We start from the raw sequence: 23743 nt of genomic DNA on the forward strand, positions 1-23743 counted from the left end.
AAAACTGAAATATAGTTGATTTGTAATGCGTTAATTTGTACTGTACAGCAAAGTGATTCGACTTGATGGGCAGGGTGGCATGTGCAGACAGTGCAGGAAGGAATATTTGAACCATATTTGGATATTATCCACTCCACCAACCATAATGATCTTAATTAACTACATTCATTTCCAGGCATATCCTTTGTCTTGCTTTCAAGTGCTGTGTGATCTGTTTCAACTATCTGAACTTATATTCTTTGTTATCACGATCTTCAAGAAGCATTCCTTGACTCAATTCATTTATATTACCTCTTCTCCTTCATGAGATCCCAAAGAATAGTAGTCAATTTTTATCAAAACATATATTGCAGTTACTTATGAATCTGAATATCTGACTTTCCTACTGGCTGCCAGCTTTTTTGGGAAATGAACCACGCCTTGTTTTACCACAGTATCCGAGTGCATAGTACAGTTTGTGACACATAGTTGGCACTTAAAATATATTTGTTACGTGAGTAAATGAATAAATCTTATTGTTGTTTATTTGCTAAGTCACGTCTCTTTGCCACCCCATGGGAGTTTCCAGTCTCCTCTGTCCTCCACTTTCTTCCAGAGTTTACTCAAACTCATGTCTCCCTGGTAGCTCAATTGGTAAAGAATCCACCTGCAATGCAGAAGGCCCTGGTTCAATTCCTGGATTGGGAAGATCTGCTGGCGAAGGGACAGGCTACCCACTCCAGTATTCTTGGGCTTCCCTGCTGGCTCAGCTGATAAAGAATCTGCCTGCAATGTGGGAGACCTGGGTTTGATCCCTGGGTAGGGAAGATCCCCTGTAGAAGGGAAACACAACCCACTCTAGTATTCTGGCCTAGAGAATTCAAAGTCAGGCAGGACTGAGAGACTTTCACTTTCACTTTCATGTCCATTGAGTTGGTGATGCTACCTAACCATCTTATCCTATGCTGCCCTCTTTCTCCCTTTTTTTTTGCCTTCAGTCTTTCCCAGCATCAGGGTCTTTCCCAATGAACCAGCTCTTTGCATCAGGTGACCAAATTTTGGACCTTCAGCAACAGCCCTTCCAATGAGTATTCAGGGTTGACTTCCTATAGGATTGACTGGTTCTATCTCACTGCAGTCCAGGAGAGACTCTCAAGCGTCTTCTCCAGCACCACAATTCAATAGCATCAATTCTTCAGTGCTCAGCCTTCTTTATAATCCAACTCTCACAACCGTACATGATTATGGGAAGAATCATCACTTTGACTATATGGACGTTTGTTGGCAAAGTGATGTCTCTGCTTTTTAATACATTGTCTATTTTTGTCATAGCTTTCCTTCCAAGGAGGAAGCATCTTTTAATTTCATGGCTGCAGTCATGGTTCACAGTGGATTTGGAACCCAAGAAAATCTGCCACTGCTTCTACTTTTCCCCCTTATATTTGCCATGAAGTGATGGGGCCAGATGCCATGAATTTATTTATTTTTTTTACTATTGAGTTTCAAGCCAGTTTTTTCGCTCTCTTGTTTCACCCTCATCAAGCAGCTCTTTGGTTCCTCTTCATTTCTGCCATTAGAGTGCTATCATCTGCATATCTGAAGTTGCTAATGTTTCTCCCAGCAGTCTTGATTCCAGCTTGTGATTCATCCAGCTTGTCAAGTATATCACATGTTGTACTCTACATTTAAAGTTAAATAAGCAGGGTGACAGTATACAGCCTTGTCGTACTTGTTTCCCCTTTTGAGCCTGTCAATTGTTCCAAGTCCGGTTCTCCGTGTTGTTTCTTGACCTGCATACATGTTTCTCAGGAGATAGGTAACGTAGTCTGGCATTCCCATTTCTTTAAGAATTTTCCATAATTTGTAGCGATCCACACTGTCATAGGCTTTAGTGTATTTCTTCTGGTGTCATATCATTTTGCCTTTTCATACTGTCCATGGGTCTCCAGGCAAGGATACTGCAGTGGATTGCCATTTCCTTCTCCAGTGGACCATGATTTGTCAGAACTCTTCACTATGACCCATCTGTCTTGGGTGGCCCTGCATGGCATGACTCATAGCTTCATTGAGTTACGCAAGTCCTTTTACCAGGCAAGGCTGTGATCCTTGAAGGAGAATGAATAAATGAGTAAATTCCTATTAAAAAAGAATGTCTACAGGTGTTCTACCCAGGTCATGTACACTAAATATGGGCCGAATATTGAGGATTTTTAAAAGCTCTTCTGACAGAGATATGAGTTAGCTAGTTTCTCAGTCTTAGACATTTTTTCCCTGATCACATTTATGCCTCATGAATTATTATAGCATAGATATAATACATATTATTTATATACCGTGGCCTTTGAAAGTTCACATATCATTGTAATACATAGTATTTTTCATCCTCCTTCATGAGCCAATTTTGCCTCCTTGGGAGGTAGCATTATCACTCTTGGTGAGAATGCATGAGTTAGGCTAAGTAAGTAGTAAGTATGTGTGCTCAGTCATGTCCGACTCTTTGTGACCCCATAGACTGGGGTCTGCTACTGTCCTCTGTCCATGGAATTTTCCAAGCAAGAGTACTGAAGTGGCTTGCCATTTCCTCCTGCAGGGGAACTTGCTAACCCAGGGATCAAAACTTGCACCTCCTGAGTCCCCTGCATCGGCAGGGGGATAGGCAAAGGGCACAGATATTTCAGCATTAATTCCTTCAAAAAAAGAAGGTTGGGACTTTGCCCTTTAATGACATTCTCTAGGTACTTCAATGTCTTATTTTCACAATGGGTCCTTTTAGATTTCTTTAATACACACACAAAAGATTGTTATGTTAACATATCTATTTTTGGCTGTGCTGGTCTTACTGTGTGAGGTTTTCTCTAGTTGTGGGAGTTTGGCAACTCTTTGTTGCAGTGCACAGGCTTCTCATTGCAGTGACCTCTCGTTGTTCCAGGGCACGTGGGCTTAGTAGTTGTGGCTCCTGGGTTCTACAGCGCAGACTTAATAGTTTTGGCATACAGACTTAGTTGCTCTGCAACATGTGGGATCTTCCTGGATCATGGATTGAACTTGCATCTCCTGCATTGGAAGGTAGATTCTTTACCACTGAGCCACCAGAGTAGTCCTCTAACTTTCCTTATTGAAGGAGATTTCCCCATAGCTTAGTGCTATTAACAAAATAAATCATAAAGAAAAACAATTTTGTGACAAGGAATAAAGGGACTTTTTTAAAATGAAGGTGACTCTGGTGGCTCAGATGGTAAAGAATCTGCCTGCAATGCAGGAGACTCTGGTTCGATCCCTGGGTTGGGAAGATCCCTTGGAGAAGGAAATGGCTAGCCACTCTAGTATTCTTGCTTAGAGAATTCCATGGACAGAGGAGCCTGGTGGGCTATACAGTTCATAGGGTCTCAAAGAGTTGGACACAGCTAAGTGACTAAGACTGGACTGGACCTAGTCAAATCTAGAAGTTTGAGTTTCAAAATTAAATAAATTGTGGTAATAGAAAAACAAAACATCATTATCTTTCAATCAAGGAAAAAATTTAAGAAATAAAGATGAGAGGTATTAAAATAAGAGAATTAATAGATTAAAAACCTAAAAGAAGCAGCAGAAAATAGAAAAAGCTAAACTAGAAGTTTAAAACTAAGAATGTTTTTCAGTGTAAAAATGAGGACTATCACAGGTGTATTTTTTCTATGTCTTATAAACCAAAATATATGTTAGGAAAGATAAAGAAGATGAGGTGGAAATAGGGAGACTAAAGATAAAAGATATAGTGAGTCAGTAGAAGTTGGTAAAAGGAGTAATTTAAAACAACCAGCAAAAGTACTAAAAAAAAATGGCAAGCTGCTGCTGGGTGATAAAATTGTACATTCTGTAAAGATGTAAGAAAATAAGGTAGAAAAGTGGGAAAAAAAGGAGAGTGTATAAAAACTCCAAGATATAGGCCAATGAGGTTGAATCCTGGCTAAATGTCCATATAGAAATTTTCAAGATGCACATGTCTCTAAGAGCCTCTCAACAAACCACCCTTTTACTTTCACCCTTTCCTTGTGTTCAGCTATCAGTGAGACACAGACTTGCCCATGTTAGCAAAAAGTTGAGGCCCTTTGGACATATCCACTGCAAGGTGCTCACTGTTTCTCAATCTTTTGCCCTTAGCCTTGGTCTACAGTCTTAAATAAATACTTGTTTCCATTTAAGAAAGTACATTTAAGCACTGGCACATTTTGAAAATATCATTTGTATCATGGATGTTTCAGAATTCATGAGTATTTATAGCAACAAATGTTCATTTGTGTAAACATAAATTGATCTTTATACTTGATAACAGTGACCTGTAATTTCACCTGGACTATACAGATTATTTGTAATGGAGATTTATATTAAAGGGTATTATTATAGAACTAGAGGTATCTATTTCATATATACAGTGTCAAAAATACTAGCTGCTGTCAAAATGAGATTTATACATTAACAATATATTTCTTTTTTATAGTGATATATATGCATGTGTGCTAAGTCACCTCTGTCATGTCTGACTCTTTGCGACCCTTTGGACTGCAGCATTCCAGGCTTCTCTGTCCATAGGATTCTCCAGGCAAGAATACTGGAGTGGGTTACCATGCCCTCATCCAGGGGATCTTCCCCACCCAGAGATCAAACCCAAGTCTCTTATATCTCCTGCATTGGCAGGCGGGTTCTTTACTACTGGTGCCACTTCGGATGCCCAGTTATATATATATGTGTATATGTGTGTGTATGTATTTGTAAATATTGTATTTTTCTCTTTTTAATGTTGTAACTGTTTTAGAAATATTGGGTAAGATTGTGTTATACCCTGATTGTTTCACTCTGCAAAACTTACTCTTCCATAAAACTGTATCTTATTGACCTTGTATTTTCAAAGGTCATATAGTTATAATATTGGTATTGACAATATAAATTTGTCAACAATATTGTAAAACATAAGTACTGCTTATTCAGTAGGGGGAAGTAGTTAATGATAAAAATGACACTTTTTAATTATAGGACAGTTACTAAATATTACATATTTATTGGGTCAGCCAAAAAGTTCATTTGGGTTTTTCTGTAGCATCTTATAGAAAAAGCTGAATGAACATTTTGGCCAACCAGTGCATATAATTTTGACAACTTTGTAAGTTTAGAAATGCCATTTATTTATTTGTATCATTTTTAATAAATAGAAATACATTTATTATTTTATTTTAAGAATGATACATGCTCTCCCCTGACCTACTCCTCAAATACCAAAATAGATAAACATTATTAATGCGTGAAGTAGCTATTATTCTTTCGGAAATTCTTTAAAATCTTATCTTCTTTCCTCTTCCACCTCCACATCTCCAGTTAGGATCGTATTATATAGACTTTTCTAAAACTTGCTTTGTGCAGTTAACACATGTGAATATCCTATTACCTATCCCATCCTTGTTTATATGTATGATCAATATTAATACATAAAATTTCATTTAATGGTTTGTCATTTTATAAATAGCACAGCTACAATTATATTGTTACATAGATCATTGTGTGCTTACGTATTTAATTTGAATAATTTATTATTAGTGACATCTTCAGTTTTCCTATTTATATTAGATACTTATGAATGCAATATATCTCTGTAGTTAAATTACTTTATAGAGTTTAACTACGACCTATTTCTACCAATTTTCCTTTAACATTCATGCTTAATTTAAAGAAATAGGGATACTAGACAAGAAACTAGTTAGTTCTTGATGTAATAATAAATATTTTTACTTTAGTTATATAGAGACACCTTAATTATATTTTTAGCTATTGACTGGCAGTAAATTTATTTTCTTATTCCACCGGAATACATGTTGGAGTAATATTGGAACCTTCAACTCACTTCTCTAAAAATATATAATCATATATATTTTATAATTCTAGGATATAATGTAATGTGTATAAATACCTTGACTTAGTAAGTTTTATCTCAAGTAAACAAGTTTTATCTCAAATATATATAGTTTTGTAATCTTAAAGTAAAAATACATTGCTTTATACCTAATTTCCTTTTTCACATATGGACCTCCCTGCAAAGTCACTCAAACTCATGGTGATTAGAAATGCTCCCCCGATCTTACCTCCCACCTTCATCTCACCACTCTCTGCACTGGGGCTCATTAAATAAGCCTCCTGATGGCCATTTTGGAGACTGTTTATCACCTAAGCCAAGCTGAGATCCCATCGGCTACCTGTATAAGGTGGGATACTTTATTGAAAGTGACTGAAAAATACAGCCTAAATTGGTTGAAAGATGAAAAGGGAGTTACTGGATCAATAAAATGAGAAGATCAGAAGTAGAAGTGGCTCCAGGTCAAGCCTGATTCAGTATTTAAAAATACCACTAAGTACCTGATTTCACTGTTTTTCTATTCTGTCTTTTGTATCAGCATTATCCTCAGGCTCCAAGCTTTCCTTGTATGGGAGCAAAATGGCTGAAGCGATTCTAGACTTCATATTCCTTTACAACACCACCCGGGGAAGGGTCGCCTTGCATGTCTCTTGAAGAATGAAAATTCTTTTTCCTGCAAGTTTAGGCAAGTACCACCCTTAATGACTGGTTGGATTAATTGCCATTCCAGAGTTGAATATTGTGACAAGGAGAATGATAGGAATATTATCAGTCCATACAGCTGATAATGAAAGGGTGGGAAGCTCCTAAAATGTAAACAGCCTGTGAGTTGTTCAAAGGGATAGATGCTGAACAAAGTCTCAGCTATATTATGTAGGTTCCTGTCTCTGCTAGATTTCATGGTGATTAGTGCTAACCAGTTTCTGGTTCTTCAAGTTGCAGCATATTCCCATGTGTTCCATCTAGTGTGTCTGGGTGTTTTCTCCGTTAATAGTTTTGAAATTCTGTTGTAATATTTAGCACTGTATAGTAAAAAAGAAAATTGCCACTGGTAATCACGCTTACTCCTTGGAAGGAAGGTTATGGCCAACCTAGATAGCATATTTAAAAGCAGAGACATTACTTTGCCAACAAAAGTCCGTCTAGTCAAGGCTATGGTTTTTTCAGTGGTCATGTATGGATGTGAGAGTTGGACGGTGAAGAAAGCTGAGCACCGCAGAATTGATGCTTTTGAACTGTGGTGTTGGAGAAGACTCTTGAGAGTCCCTTGGACTGCAAGGAGATCCAATCAATCCATCCTAAAAGAGATCAATCCTGGGTATTCATTGGAAGGTCTGATGTTGAAGCTGAAACTCCAATACTTTGGCCACCTCACGAGAAGGGTTGACTCATTGAAAAAGACCCTAATGCTGGGTAGGATTGGGGGCAGGAGGAGAAGGGGATGACAGAGGATGAGATGGTTGGATGGCATCACCGACTCGATAAACATGGGTTTGGGTAGACTCTGGGAGTTGGTGATGGACAGGGAGGCCTGGCGTGCTGCATTTCATGGGGTCGCAAAGAGTCGGACATGACTGAGTGACTGAACTGAACTGAACTGAGTCATGCATGCAGCCACTTCTTTAGCAACATTTATTATATGTACTCAGGACATTGGTCTATGAGCTGGACAGATCAATAGATCGAAAGCACTTCTCAGGCTGTAAGGATTCAATGAAGTGGTCTTCCTAATAGTACATGGCATTATTCCTAGAACATGGTATGTTCTCAGTAGATGTTCCACCTACTTGCTATCTCTGTTCTCTTTCTCTGACTGGGTCTCCTTTCATCAATGTAGTCACCTGAGACAGAGCATCTATTACATATGAATATTTATTTGAGATAATCTTTAACTACTAACCTGGACTTGTGAGTATTGTATACCTGTTGAGATTCATCTTTGAATTCTGGTGCTGTTTGACTGGAAATGGGTTCATTTGTGGACAGTATGACTTCTGATCATTCTCTACTCCATTTTTTTTAATGTGATAGCCATGAATCAATAGCATTGTAAGAAATGACACTTTTAGATAGAGAAGTAAATTACTCATTTGGCTGGAGCAAGATCTTCAAGAAAAAATAAACAATTTACACTCTAAGCTTCCTAAAAGGAAACAGTATCCATCATATTGTGTGCTTTTCTCCAGTAATTTAAATGATAAATGAAAATAATAATTAGTACTCTCCAAGCCTGTGACTGACTGATATTAATATTTTCTATAAATATTTCTGGATAGAGGAGACCAAAATATCTATCACATCATAAATACAGTTCATAAATATCTTTGAGATATTCACTATGCCTTATTCAACTTTTGCCAGAAATCTTTAGTGCAATTACAAGAATTAAGGTCAAAAACAGAGAAGAACAAGAGATGAGCAGTTTTTATATATACTTTCCCTTTAATGGGTTATGGTTTTCTATTTGGTTATAACTTAAAAGATATTCAATAGAATTTGAATGTATAACCAATAGAATAATCAGCATATTTTAGATGGTGATGTTACAACTATACTCTTATTCTTCAAAAGGTAGATGCTCTTTGTCATATTGTCCTCTGTAAAACCTCGAATTGAATTGCTGGTAGGTGGTGAGTTTATGAGGACAAAGTTGGGTGGAGGTGATCAATGTGATGCATATGAGTTGCACGTGCCTGTAAGACATCAAACTAATATGGAGATGTAGTTCTGAGGTGAGAATAGACTGACAGATTAAAGAGACTGCCATCTTCATATATATGACAGTAAGCAATAAGGATGAAGGAAACATTTGAAAGAATGAGAATAGAAGACCTTGAAATATGGCTTGAATTGCTCGTTTAATGAGTAAGTCAAAATGAGTTTGAAAGAAGAACATAAATAGATGACTAGGACCACTGACGGAGAAGGCAATGGCACCCCACTCCAGTACTCTTGCTTGGAAAATCCCATGGACGGAGGAGCCTGGTAGGCTACGGTCCATGGGGTCGCTAAGAGTCGGACACGACTGAGCGACTTCACTTTCACTTTTCCCTTTCATGCACTGGAGAAGGAAATGGCAACCCACTCCAGTATTCTTGCCTGGAGAATCCCAGGGATGGCGGAGCCTGGTGAGCTGCCGTCTATGGGGTCGCACAGAGTCGGACACGACTGAAGCGACTTAGCAGCAGCAGCAGGACCATTGAATTTAGAAAGCAGCATGTCATGGAAAACTAAATGGAAGACATGGTCAACAGTCTTAAATGCCACTAAGTCAAGTTGATTTGGTCTTTAAAAAAATGCCTCTTTAATGTTGCAGGTCAGTTCAGTTCAGTTGCTCAGTCGTGTCCGACTCTTGTGACCCCATGGACTGCAGCACGCCAGGCCTCCCTGTCCATCACCAACAAGTCTCTTTAAATATTACAGAGTCACATTTTCATAGAGATAGTGGCAAAATGAAATTGGCCTTGCTTAGTTAGTGAATTGGACATGAAAAAATGAATTCAATGAACTCAGTTAATCCATATATAACTCTCACATATGTTTCATCAGAAAAAACTTCTCTGATCCACCCGGGAGTACTCCATATTATTACTTGCATAGCACTTTGTTCCTTTTCTTCATAGCTTAAACCTCAAAGGTCAACCTATTTTAATAATTTGTCTCTTTCACAGAAAGCTATTCTATTTGGTATTCTGATGTTTACACATTGACATGTATTCGGACTGACTGGAGAGAACGTATTCATGTGATGTTATTAACTTCTTATGTCAACTAAACCAGGATGGACAGCTCAGGGAGGGGCCTGGATATCTTAAGCAGGAATGAATTTCAAATGCCACTACTTTTGAAATATCAGTGAAAAAACTAACATGATTTGAAGGCCAGTTTCAGAGAAAATACCATTGTTTCCAGATTCAGAAAATATATATATAGTCAAATAAATCACTTAGTGTCTTCTTGAACTATAATCCTACATTTTTGGTAGTAGTGTTTTGAAGTAAACCAGTTCTAAAATCAAAATTTGATTTAAGAAAATAAATGTTAGGCTATTCTCCTGTATAATAATTTCTTTTATTTTTCAATTTTTCTTTAACCCTGAAGCACATTGGAATGGATCATTTCTGCTTAGAAAGGGCCTTTATGTCATGATTCATTTTCCTCTGGGATTTCTTCTACTTGATATAGTAGTACTTTCCTAGTATTATATTTTAAATTAAATTTTTTCTACCATCAAGCTTGTATTATTCCGGGGATACTTCTTACCTTTCAAAAGTGCAATGTTATGTTGACTTTAGGGTTTCATGTTCTTTCTAGTCTCATTTCTCATAGACATAATATAATAGATTAGGGCTATATAAAATAGAGGAACTAATCTATAGATAATAAAATATAAAAGTATAGTGTGTATTTCTAAACCTTTCTTTATTAAAATATTTGTACTCACAGTACTTGTATTCTGAATTTTCTTTTATTTGTGAAACCAAATGAAACCATATAGATGTGTAATTTTTCTTTTACTTTAAGGAGAAAAATGAAATAAAATACTATTACACTTTTGTTACAGAGAAGTACAGATTATATTTTAGCTTGATTAGCTAAAATGACTATTAATATATAAAAGTCAGTTACAATCTGTTATTGTAGGGTTTTTCTGGCAGTCCAATTGTTAGGTCTCTGTGTTTTCATTGACATGGGACTAGTTCAATCCCTGATTCGGGAACTAAGATCCCGTAAGCCACAAAATGTGGCCAAAAAAAAAAAACCTGTTATTGCAATGATGAAACAAATTTTCAATGACATTGAAAAGTCAAAGATATGTAGAAATTCATATTAAATGAGAAGAGGATAGTTTAATTAATAAACTCAACTTTTGGAGAAAAGTAAAAGTGAAAGTTGCTCAATCATGTCCGACTCTTTGCAACAACCCCATGGACTATACAGACCATGGAATTCTCCAGGCCAGAATACTGGAGTGGCTAGCCTTTCCCTTCTCCAGGGGATCTTCCCAACCCAGGGATCAAACTCAGGTCTCCAGCATTGCAGGTGGATTCTTTACCAGCTGAGCCACAAACTTCAGGGTAAGCTGATATATAAATGTGTTGATTCTACTTCAAACATGTAGTTTGATGATGGAATCGCTGATCTTTTGCAAAGGCTTCAATAATATGAGGATTTGAGAAAGGCTGACATAGAAATTAGATGGTTCATGGTAAATTCAGTATAAATAGTCCAAAAGAAATCATGAGATTGTTTGTCACATTGCAGTTTATTGAGGAGCACATGATTGCTGAGGAAATGAACCAATGGTATTCCCTCATAGTACTGTCCTCCATGCAGCTGATTTTCCTAAATGAACATTTCTTTCTCAATAAAATTTTAGGCTAAGTACAATGAATACTAACCTATGAAGATAACATGACAATATTTTAGTTTGCTTCATTAAAAAGTTATTTTATTCAAATTTAACATCTCAATATAATTTTAATTTTTAACTTTTCAATTCTCATAGATCTAAAGGGAAATATAATTTATAAAATTGAAATTATATATGATAGTACAAATAGAAGTTGAGGCTAATTGTGCTAATAACCCAGACAATTAATTATTATGCATTCCTAAAATGGAATCCCATTAAGTTATTTTACTATGATGGCTGTAATCATTTCGATAATGTAAGTAATCTACACATTTTTCTAGATTAATCACAGATGCTGTTCTAAATCTGTGTTAATGTGATGAATTATAATAGTTCACTTATTATCAGCATCAAGAGTCTTTAATGCACTTAATAATCATATTCAAATTTTATCACTTAGAAGTAAATTGATTTTTTTATTTGAAGTAACATATCTAAGATGACTTATCTTCTGCAAAACAGATAACCTTTATGTAATCATGAAATGCGTTAAATAAATATTCAAACTACTAAATAAGTAGTTTAAATTTGTAAAAATCCATGCTATCTGAATTACTGTAAAAGTTATTTAAATTCGATTTTTGTGATTTCTTACCTGGACTCAATAGCTTCCCACTGATTTCTCCTACCTCCAACTCATCCTCCAAAATTACTAAATTCTTTCAAAACAGGAAAAGCTACTATGTAGAATTTATATTTTGCTCTCATATTGATGGGGCTTCCTTGGTAGCCCTGCGATGGGGGAGACCTGGGTTCAATTCCTGGGTTGGGAAGATCTGCTGGAGAAGGGATAGGCTACCCACTCCAGTATTCTTGGGCTTCCCAGGTGGCTCAGATGGTATAGAATCCGCCAGCAATGCAGGATACCTGGATTCGATCCCTGGGTCAGAAAGATTCCCTGGAAAAGGAAATGGCAACTCACTCCAGTATTCTAGCCTGGAGAATTCCATGGATGGAGGAGCCTGGCAGGCTGCAGACCATGGGGTCACACAGAGTCAGACAGGACTCAGGGATTTTCACTTTCTTTTCATTATATTGATGACTTCCTGTTACTGGAAGTTGAATTCTAACTTCCTCTGTACTTCGACTCCTATTTACAACCCCTGTTCCCTCAGTAGCCTTCTGTCCCCTTGCTTCCATACTGAGTGCTTCCTGAGCCATGCTTGTACATCTGGTCTAACACAAGCATAAGGTATGTGAATCAAATATGATTGAAATATTAATTGATTTATTTTTACCATGATAATTCCTTTTTTCCTATTGCCATTGTCACTGTTAGAGTAGTTTGGTTCTGTACTTCTGACTGGTGTGGGGGTGGGGCGGTGGGGTGGAGCTGGGGGGCAGTGGTATAAGACAGAAAAAACAGAGAAAGAGATAAAAGAGAATCTTTCTTTCTTAGGAGAACTTTGGCCCTTTGGTGAGCAGAAGAACCTCCTGACCTAATTACATCACAGTGGAGAAACATAATGTATTAAATGCCGGCCCGCTCCCTTTCCCTTGAAAGTGAAAGTGAAGTCGCTCAGTCGTGTCCGACTCTTAGCGACCCCATGGACTGCAGCCTACCAGGCTCCTCCATCCATGGGATTTTCCAGGCAAGAGTACTGGAGTGGAGTGCCATTGTCTTCTCCATAATCCATACTACATGGCATCAAAGAGATTAGAGTTTAGAAAAGGAACTAGAGAAACAACACAGGTCAATTACCATGGCAGCATAGGAGACAGGCATCAAAAAAGTACAATCCAAAATATCAAGCCCTGAGCTTAGCCTACAATATCTCTATCTCCAAGATCCCACGTGATGTAGTTACTGTAATTCCAGTTTCACTAATGAGGAAACTATATGCGTGATACAAAAAATAATTTGTTTCAAAGCATGACTTTGTTCCAACTTACTTTCTAGCTTCCTAAAAAGTAAGTAACCCTTCCTCGGGTTTTCTAAGTGTGTTCCCTTTCCCTTACCTCCAAGTAATTTTATGGGGTCCAAGAACACAAGAGGTCTGTGCCCCATTTCCTAAGTATAGCCCTAGATATGTGACAAGACCCCAGAAACAAAACAAAACAAAACTGCTGTGTGGTTTGTCTAGACAGACAGCATCACAGTTTCAGACCTCCAGCAATGGAGTAGAACTACCCAGTGAGTCCTATATTTCTGATAGTGGAACAGAAATAGCAGAAATAGAGCTACTGAACCAAAACAGGCCACAGAAAAAGAACCAAAAGTTTTTTAGTGATAAAGACTTATTTAACTATTAATGAATTATTTTAGTGATGCCTATAAAGCCAGCACATATTTAGGGTCTTATGGTCTCATCCCCAGTGCTGGTATAAAATGGGAAGACCTAAGAAATTATGCACAAAGGAGAAACTCAAGACAGAGAAAGATAAACAAGATACATTTCTTGCTCGATTGAGATTACACTCTGAGATTCACACCAACTGTGGAAATTTATACCTGATTTGTTGTATATTTAAGTAATAATGGTATAGTAAAAATAATCAATTGACCACAAAGGTCGAATCATTTTTTTCTTTAATAGTTACCCATACATTTTACTGGGCTTCCGTGGTGGCTCAGCAGTGAAAAGAATTTGCCCACAATGCAGTGCAGGAGATGTACATTCAGTCCCTGGGTTGGGAAAATACCCTGGAGAAGAAAATGACAACCCACTCCAGTATTATTGCCTGGGAAACCCCATGGATAAAGGAGCCTGGCAGGCTAGAGTCCATGGGGTCACAAAGAATTGGACACAACTTAGTGACTAAACAGCAAAAACAAATTACATTTTACTAAGGCTTGATGACAAAATGAAGCCTAAGATCTTCTGTAATATTTCATTTTTCCTTGAAAGATGAATTAATATTAAAGGTTCTTTACTTTTAAAGAAAATAATGTACACTTTTTACTTTCTGAGGAATACCCCTAGATTGAAGGTTGATCTATCATTACTCATAAATCTTTCGATCATGGATTTATGAACTCATTTATTAATTGATTCTAGGCTAGCTATTTATTAATATGTGTCAGATTTTATTATAGATAGTGTAATTACAGAAAGGTAAGTACCTGTCCTCAAATAACTCAGAGTCTAGTTGGATGATGTACTTACAAGCACAATTTAATAATGAAGTCAGGAGGCCACCTACAGCAAACTGAAGCAGTGTGGGATGTCAGAAAAGCTCTCTTTGAATTGACCTTTGAATGTAAGCATTGAGAAAGATATCTATTATGTGCAGTGGGATTTTTTTTTCAAGAAAATAATTCATTTGCTTTTTCATTAAATGGGAAAAAATAAAAAAGTTTCGATCTAACTGATTTTCATATTTCTGAATTTATTTAGTGCATTCTAATCTACTGTCACATTTTGCATTAGAATCATTCCTGAAAACATTGAATATAAAGCTTGTAATTTTATGCCAACTCGTCCTCTTACATTTTCTTATTGACTTAACATTTTGTCCTTGAGCTATAATTAAAACTATGTCTCAAAATTTTAACACTTATTCCTAGAAACAATCTCTCTTCACCTCTGTAGAATGTCTTTGTATTCAACTCTCCTGTAGAATCTGTGTAAAAAAATGAAATTAGAGTAAACATGTTTTTATAGAATAATATTTGTTTCAGGTTGAATTGTGTCCCCGATAAAGATGTGTTAAAGTCCTAATTTCTGATACCTGTGAATGTGATCCTATTTGGAAATAAGATCTTGGCAGATGTAATCATATTGAAGTCATACTGGATTAGCATGGGCCAAATCCAATATGACCGGTGTCCTTAAGAGAAGAGATATGCACACAGACACACACAGGGCCATACAGAGAGAACACCATGTGATAATGGGGACAGAGACTGGAGTTATGCTGCCACAAACCAAGTGATGCAAAGGACTGCAAACAATCACCAGAAGTTAGGAAAGAACAGAGACACAGGATAGTGTCTCGTTCACAGCCTTCACAAGGAACAGGCCTTGCCCACCCCTTGATTCCAGACTTTCAGCCTCGAGCACTGTGAGAGAATAGGTTTCTGTCTTTTAAGCCAGATGGTTAGTGGTACTTTGAGCAGCCCTAGGAGACTAATACTGCATTAATTCCTGTTGCCTTGTTCAAAGACTTTTTGGAAAAAAATTTTTCAAAATAACAAGCAATCCACCAATGCTGCTTTTATTAGTAATGATGCTGTGAAAGTGCTACACTCTATATGCCAGCAAATTTGGAAAACTCAGCAGTGGCCACAGGACTGGAAAAGGTCAGTTTTCATTCCAATCCCAAAGAAAGGCAATGCCAAAGAATGCTCAAACTACCGCACAATTGCACTCATCTCACACGCTAGTAAAGTAATGCTCAAAATTCTCCAAGCCAGGCTTCAGCAATATGTGAACCGTGAACTTCCAGATGTTCAAGCTGGTTTTAGAAAAGGCAGAGGAACCGGAGATCAAACTGCCAATATCCGCTGAATCATCGAAAAAGCAAGAGAGTTCCAGAAAAACATCTATTTCTGCTTTATTGACTATGCCAAAGCCTTTGACTGTGTGGATCACAATAAACTGTGGAAAATTCTGAAAGAGATGGGAATACCAGACCATCTGACCTGTCTCTTGAGAAACCTTTATGCAGGTCAGGAAGCAACAGTTAGAACTGGACATGGAACAACACACTTATTCCAAATAGGAAAAGGAGTACGTCAAGGCTGTATATTGTCACCCTGCTTATTTAACTTCTATGCAGAGTACATCATGAGAAACACTGGGCTCGAAGAAACACAAGCTGGAATCAAGATTGCTGGGAGAAATAGCAATAACCTCAGATATGCAGATGACACCACCCTTATGGCAGAAAGTGAAGAAGAACTAAAGAGCCTCTTGATGAAAGTGAAAGAGGAGACTGAAAAAGTTGGCTTAAAGCTTAACATTCAGAAAACTAAGATCATGGCATCTGGTCCCATCACTTCATGGGAAATAGATGAGGAAACAGTGGAAACAGTGGCTGCCTTTATTTTTTGGGGCTCCAAAATCACTGCTGATGATGATTGCAGCCATGAAATTAAAAGATGCTTACTCCTTGGAAGGGAGGTTATGGCCAACCTAGATAGCATATTTAAAAGCAGAGACATTACTTTGCCAACAAAAGTCCGTCTTGTCAAGGCTATGGTTTTTCCAGTGGTCATGTATGGATGTGAGAGTCGGACGGTGAAGAAAGCTGAGCGCCGAAGAATTGATGCTTTTGAACTGTGGTGTTGGAGACTCTTGAGAGTCCCTTGGACTGCAAGGAGATCCAATCAATCCATCCTAAAGGAGATCAATCCTGGGTGTTCATTGGAAGGGCTGATGTTGAAGCTGAAACTCCAATACTTTGGGCACCTCATGCGAAGGGTTGACTCATTGGAAAAGACCCTAATGCTGGGTAGGATTGGGGGCAGGAGGAGAAGGGGACAACAGAGGATGAGATAGTTGGATGGCATCACTGACTCAATGGACATAGGTTTGGGTAGACTCAGGGAGTTGGTGATGGACAGAGAGGCCTGGTGTGCTGCAATTCATGGGGTCGCAAAGAGTCAGACACAACTGAGCGACTGAACTGAACTGAAACAGCTTTTCATTATTCTTCATAATTTCCCAAACAAATTATTATCAAAAAAGAGTTGTCTGGAAGCAGTTATGTAAATAGAGTTTGTGTGCATTTATTAAGGATCACCTATCAGTTTCATCCTTAATTTTAGACAAATGGGCCTCCAGCTCTTGCCCTGAGCCTCAGAGAGATCTACCATTTAGAGAGGCTTTCTTGAGATTTTTTAAATCCTCCTTTGTTATCTGGGAATGTCTGGGGCTGGCAGTGTCATTTGCTGGACAGTGTATCAATATTTATCATCCTCATTTCTCCTTTCTCCTTTTGGGATGCTGTTCTCTGATCCTGTATCCTGAGTGTGGATTCAACCAAATGCCCTATGGACCTCCTGAACTTGTGCCTATGGGTTTTTTTTTTCAGGACCCGAATGCCAGGATCGTGGTTTCAGGAAGGTTCCCTGGTAAGCAAATTGCTCTTGCTTTCTGAAATAGTAATTCTTCCTTAGAATCACACAAGATTGGTCTGTCACAATGTTCCTGACATGCTGATTTGGGGGGACTTCTCACTCACATTGGACATAGAACAATTTAGGGATCTGGGTATAGGCTCTTGTTCATCAATATGTGTATTCTCTCCTGACCATCTTATGACTTGCTGTGCTAGTTCTAGTTTGTAACATCCACGGATGGTCACCCATGGGTGACCCTTCCACCCTCCTCCTTTAGCTTGGAAGCGTATTTTCAAGTAGTCTTCCAGAATGGCCGGGTCTGTCTCCTTTGAGGGCTTTTGAGACTGTGAGGCACAAAGTCCTTAGGCTCTTCCAGTTGATGGCCTCTCTTTTGTCTAATCTGTTTGGTTTTATTGATATTATAGGTTTCTGAGTCAGTCTTAAGGCATGCCTACCAAAGGACAGACATTTCTTGCATGAATGGCACTGGTCATAAGCCGCCTGCCTATCTTCCCTGCTAGTGGTGTTCTGTGGAAAGCCAGTGTCAGCATAGGAATAGACAATATTCTAGAAATGCACTGATTATGGCCTAAAGAGTTCAACAGTAGTCATGTTTGAAAATGGATTGTTTTACATTTATGCTGCCTCTGTGGTGTAATGTGTTGCTTTACCTTTATGTGTTACCATTCCAAGTGGTAAAGTTAGCATGACCTCATAATAAATTATTATTCATGCTTTTCTGCATGCTCTTGGGGAAGACATTCATTTGTGGTCAACATCAATGAAGCATCACAGTATCACTTGAGAGTGTCATTGAAAACCAATATTCATGATGGATGATGCAGCATCATGAGCAATAATGTGAGCAGCAAATAATAAAGAGATTAAAGAACTGCAGAGCCAAGAATATCTCTATTGTTCAACACAAACAAGTTCTGAAGAGCAATGGCATTGTGAGACATAATAGTATAGCTATCTTTTTTTTTTCCCTGTGACTAGATAAGAGAAATTAACCATGAATGGCATATTTGAAAGTAAAGCACAGTGAGATAGGTCCAGAATCTGAACGTGAAGAGATGGAGCCGAGATACTGAAACATCAGACAAAATGTTTTCAATAAAATTATTCCTATAATCAATATATGGTCTACTGTTAGCTTGTAACCATATATGTTTATATGTTACATATATATAATATACAACAGATAAACAGGAGCCTGACAGAAAAACATTTGTCCTTGGCTGCATATCCCTGGAGGTGGCCTTATCAATTGCTGTGAAAAAGAAGGTGTGGGGAGCAGAACTGGACACAGGGGAAGATTGACAAATCCTCAGCCAATCCACTGACATTATGCCCCACACTGGACTGAAAGGGTCTTGCCTTAAATCTCTGTCTCTCTCAGGTACTGGCCTCTGTGGGCATGACCTTGAGCATGGTGGTCTTCTGCTACTGAGGCTGACACTGAAGAAGCTGATACCTGGAGACACTCCCCCCAGCTCTGTATATATTGCTTCAGATGAGGATCTGAATGACACATATTTTTGCCTACCACAACTATAATTCCAGATTCAAAGTTTAGAGAGATTTGTAACTGGAGCTTGAATATATTCTAAAATGCTTATGACAAACAAAAATACATATAATTTTATATGCTTTTAAAATTGTGGAGAAGCAGAGATTCAAATAGTTATCATTAATTTAGTGCTATTAATAGCTCATCATTAGATTTAAACAAAACTGTCTAAAGATAGACTTGCAAATTACCAATTAATCTTGATAATATTCTAATTTTCTTTTTTTATTAATTTATTTATTTTAGTTGGAGGCTAATTACTTTACAATATTGTAGTGGTTTTTGCAAAACATTGATATGAATCAGCCATGGGTTTACATGTGTTCCCTATCCTGAACGTCCCTCCCACCTCCCTCCCCATCCCATCCCTCTGGGTCATCCCATTGCACCAACCCTGAGCACTTGTCTCATGCATCAAACCTGGACTGGCATTCTGTTTCACATATGATAATATACATGTTTTAATGTTATTCTCTCAGATTGTCCCACCCTCACCTTCTCCCACAGAGTCCAAAAGACTGTTCTATGCATCTGTGTCTCTTTTTCTCTCACATATAGGGTTATCATTACCATCTTTCTAAATTCCATATATATGCATTAGTATACTGTATTGCTGTTTTTCTTTCTGGCTTACTTCACTGTGTAAAATGGGCTCCAGTTTCATACAACTCATTAGAACTGATTTGAATATATTCTTTTTAATGGCTGAGTAATATTCCATTGTGTATATGTACCACAGCTTCCTTATCCATTCGTCTGCTGATGGACATCTAGGCTGCTTCCATGTCCTGGCTATTATAAACAGTGCTACGATGAACATTGGGGTACACGTGTCTCTTTCAATTCTGGTTTCCTTGGTGTGTATGCCCAGCAGTAAAATTGCTGGGTCATATGGCAGTTCTATTTCCAGTTTTTTAAGGAATCTCCACACTGTTCTCCATAGTGGCTCTACTAGTTTGCATTCCCACCAGCAGTGTAAGAGGGTTCCCTTTTCTCCACACCCTCTCCAGCATTTATTGCTTGTAGACTTTTGGATAGCAGCCATTCTGACTGGCGTGAAATGGTACCTCATTGTGGTTTTGATTTGCATTTCTCTAATAATGAGTGATGTTGAGCATCTTTTCATGTGTTTGTTAGCCATCTGTATGTCTTCTTTGAAGAAATGTCTGTTTAGTTCTTTGGCCCATTTTTTGATTGGGTCGTTTATTTTTCTGGAATTCAGCTGTAGGAATTGCTTGTATATTTTTGAGATTAATTGTTTGTCTGTTGCTTCATTTGCTATTATTTTCTCCCATTCTGAAGGCTGTCTTTTCACCTTATTTATAGTTTCCTTTGTTTTGCAAAAGCTTTTAAGTTTAATTAGCTCCCATTTGTTTATTTTTGCTTTTATTTCCAATATTCTGGAAGGTGGGTCATAGAGGATCCTACTGTGGTTTATGTTGAAGTGTTTTGCCCATGTTTTCCTCTAGGAGTTTTATAGTTTCTTGTCTTACATTTAGATCTTTTTTTTTTTTTTTTCTTTTTTGGCCTAGGTTTTTGTTTTTTATTGGTACTCACTTAAGAAACTTAGATCTTTAATCCATTTTGAGTTTATTTTTGTGTATGGTGTTAGAAAGTGTTCTAGTTTCATTGTTTTACAAATGGTTGACCAGTTTTCCCAGCACCACTTGTTAAAGAGATTTTCTTTTCTCCATTGTATATTCTTGCTTCCTTTGTCAAAGATAAGGTGTCCGTAGGTGTGTGGATTTATCTCTGGGCTTTCTATTTTGTTCCATTGATCTATATTTCTGTCTTTGTGCCAGTACTATTCTGTCTTGATGACTGTGGCTTTGTAGTAGAGCCTGAAGTCAGGCAGGTTGATTCTTCCAGTTCCATTCTTCTTTCTCAAGATTGCTTTGGCTATTCGAGGTTTTTTGTATTTCCATACAAATTGTGAAATTATTTGTTCTAGTTCTGTGAAAAATACCATTGGTAGCTTGATAGGGATTGCATTGAATCTATAGATTGGTTTGGATAGTATACTCATTTTCACTATATTGATTCTTCCAATCCATGAACACGGTATATTTCTCCATTTATTTGTGTCCTCGTTGATTTCTTTCATCAGTGTTTTATAGTTTTCTATATATAGGTATTTTGTTTCTTTAGGTAGATATATTCCTAAGTATTTTATTCTTTTCATTGCAATGGGGAATGATATTGTTTCCTTAATTTCTCTTTCTGTTTTCTTATTGTTAGTGTATAGGAATGCAAGGGATTTCTGTGTGTTAATTTTATATCCTGCAACTTTACTATATTCATTGATTAGCTCTAGTAATTTTCTGGTAGAGTCTTTAGAGTGTAGAGGATCATGTCATCTGCAAACAGTGAGAGTTTTACTTCTTCTTTTCATATCTGGATTGCTTTATTTCTTATTCTGCTCTGATTGCTGTGTCCAAAATTTCCAAAACTATGTTGAATAGTAGTTGTGAGAGTGGGCACCCTTGCTTTGTTCCTGACATTAGGGGAAATGCTTTCAATTTTTCACCATTGAAGATAATGTTTTCTGTGGGTTTGTCATATATAGCTTTTATTATGTTGAGGTATGTTCCTTCTATTCCTACTTTCTGGAGGGTTTTTATCATAAATGGATGTTGAATTTTGTCAAAGACTTTTTCTGCTTCTATTGAGATAATCATATGGTTTTTATCTTTCAATTTGTTAATGTGGTGTATTACATTGATTGATTTGCAGATAGTAAAGTATCCTTGCATTCCTAGGATAAAGCCCACTTGGTCATGATGTCTGATCTTTTTAATATGTAGTTGGAGTCTGTTTGCTAGAATTCCATTAAGGAATTTTGTGTCTATGTTCATCAGTGATATTGGCCTGTAGTTTTCTTTTTTTGTGGCATCTTTGTCTGGTTTTGGCATTAGGGTGATGGTGGCCTCATAGAATGAGTTTGGAAGTTTACCTTCTTCTGGAATTTTATGGAAGAGTTTGAGTAAGATAGGTGTTAGCTCTTCTCTAAATTTTTGGTAGCATTCCACTGTGAAGCCATCTGGTCCTGGGCTTTTGTTTCCTGGAAGATTTCTGATTACAGTTTTGATTTCTGTGCTTGTGATGGGTCTGTTAAGATCTTCTATTTCTTCCTGGTTCAGTTTTGGAAAGTTATACTTTTCTAAGAATTTGTCAATTTCTTCCAAGTTGTCCATTTTTTTTTTTGGCATATAGCTGTTGGTACTAGTCTCTTATGATCCTTTGTATTTCTGTGGAGTCTGTTGTGATCTCTCCATTTTCATTTCTAATTTTGTTGATTTGATTCTTCTCCCTTTGTTTCTTAATGAGTCTGGCTAACAGTTTGTCAATTTTATTTATCTTCTCAAAAAACCAACTTTTAGCTTTGTTGATTTTTGCTATGATCTTTTTTGTTTCTTTTGCATTTATTTCTGCCCTATATTTTAAAGATATCTTTCCTTCTACTAACCCTGGGGTTCTTCATTTCTTCCTCCTCTATTTGCTTTAGGTGTAGAGTTAGGTTATTTATTTGACTTTTTTTTTGTTTCTTGAGGTAAGCCTGTATTGCTATGAACCTTTCCCTTAGCACTGCTTTTACAGTGTCCCATAGGTTTTGGGTTGTTGTGTTTTCATTTTCATTTGTTTCTAATCATATTTTGATTTCTTTTTTGATTTCTACTGTGATTTGTTGGTTATTCAGAAGCACGTTGTTTAGCCTCCATATGTTGGAATTTTTAATAGTTTTTTTCCTGTAATTGAGATCTAATCTTACTGCATTGTGGTCATAGAAGATGATTGGAATGATTTCAATTTTTTTGAATTTACCAAGGCAGATTTATTGTCCAGGATGTGATCTATCCTGGAGAAGGTTCCGTGTGCGCTTGAGAAAAAGGTTAAAATGAATGTTTTGGGGTGAAATGTCCTGTAGATATCAGTTAGGTCTAGCTGATCCATTGTATCATTTAAAGGTTGTGTTTCCATGTTAGTTTTCTGTTTAGTTGATCTATCCATAGGTGTGCTGCTGCTGCTGCTGCTAAGTCGCATCAGCCGTGTCCAACTCTGTGCAACCCCATAGACGATAGCCCACCAGGCTCCCCCGTCCTTGGGATTCTCCAGGCAAGAACACTGGAGTGGGTTGCCATTTCCTTCTCCAGTGCATGAAAGGGAAAAGTGAAAGTGAAGTGGCTCAGTCGTGTATGACTCTTAGCAACCCCATGGACTGCAGCCTACCAGGCTCTTCTGTCCATGGGATTTTCCAGGCAAGAGTACTGGAGTGGGTTGCCATTGCCTCATAGGTGTGAGTGGGGTATTAAAATCTCCCACTATTATTGTGTTATTGTTAATTTCCCCTGTCATACTTGTTAGCATTTGCCTTACATATTGTGGTGCTCCTATGTTGGGTGCATATATATTTATAATTGTTATATCTTCTTCTTGGATTGATCCTTTGATCATTATGTAGTGTCCTCCTTTGTCTCTTTTCACAGCCTTCACTTCAAAGTCTATTTTATCTGAAATGAGTATTGAGACTCCTTCTTTCTTTTGGTCTCTGTTTGGCTGAAATATTTTTTTCCAGCCCTTCACTTTCAGTCTGTATGTGTCCCTTGTTTCAGTCAGCATATATAGGGGTCTTGTTTTTGTATCCATTCAGCCAGTTGTTGTCTTTTGGTTGGGGCCTTCAACCTATTTACATTTAAGGTAATTATTGATAAGTATGGTCCCGTTGCCATTTACTTTGTTGTTTTGGTTTCAAGTTTATACACCCTTTCTGTGTTTCCTGTCTAGAGAAGATCCTTGAGCATTTTTTGAAGAGCTGTTTTGGTGGTGCTGAATTCTCTCAGCTTTTGCTTGTCTGTAAAGCTTTTGAATTCTCCTTCATATCTGAATGAT

At 37.4% G+C, this 23743-nt stretch overlaps 1 protein-coding gene across 7 annotated transcripts in view; it reads left to right on the forward strand.

Annotated features, from left to right (window-relative positions):
• SPAG16 (sperm associated antigen 16) overlaps positions 1 to 23743 on the forward strand; it is a 981998-nt gene that overhangs the window by 173289 nt on the left and 784966 nt on the right. The window lies entirely within an intron of this gene.

The sequence above is a fragment of the Giraffa tippelskirchi genome, chromosome 3, assembly GCF_054371585.1.
Source record: "Giraffa tippelskirchi isolate mGirTip1 chromosome 3, T2T-mGirTip1v1.2.pri, whole genome shotgun sequence".
Taxonomy (NCBI): Eukaryota; Metazoa; Chordata; class Mammalia; order Artiodactyla; family Giraffidae; genus Giraffa; species Giraffa tippelskirchi.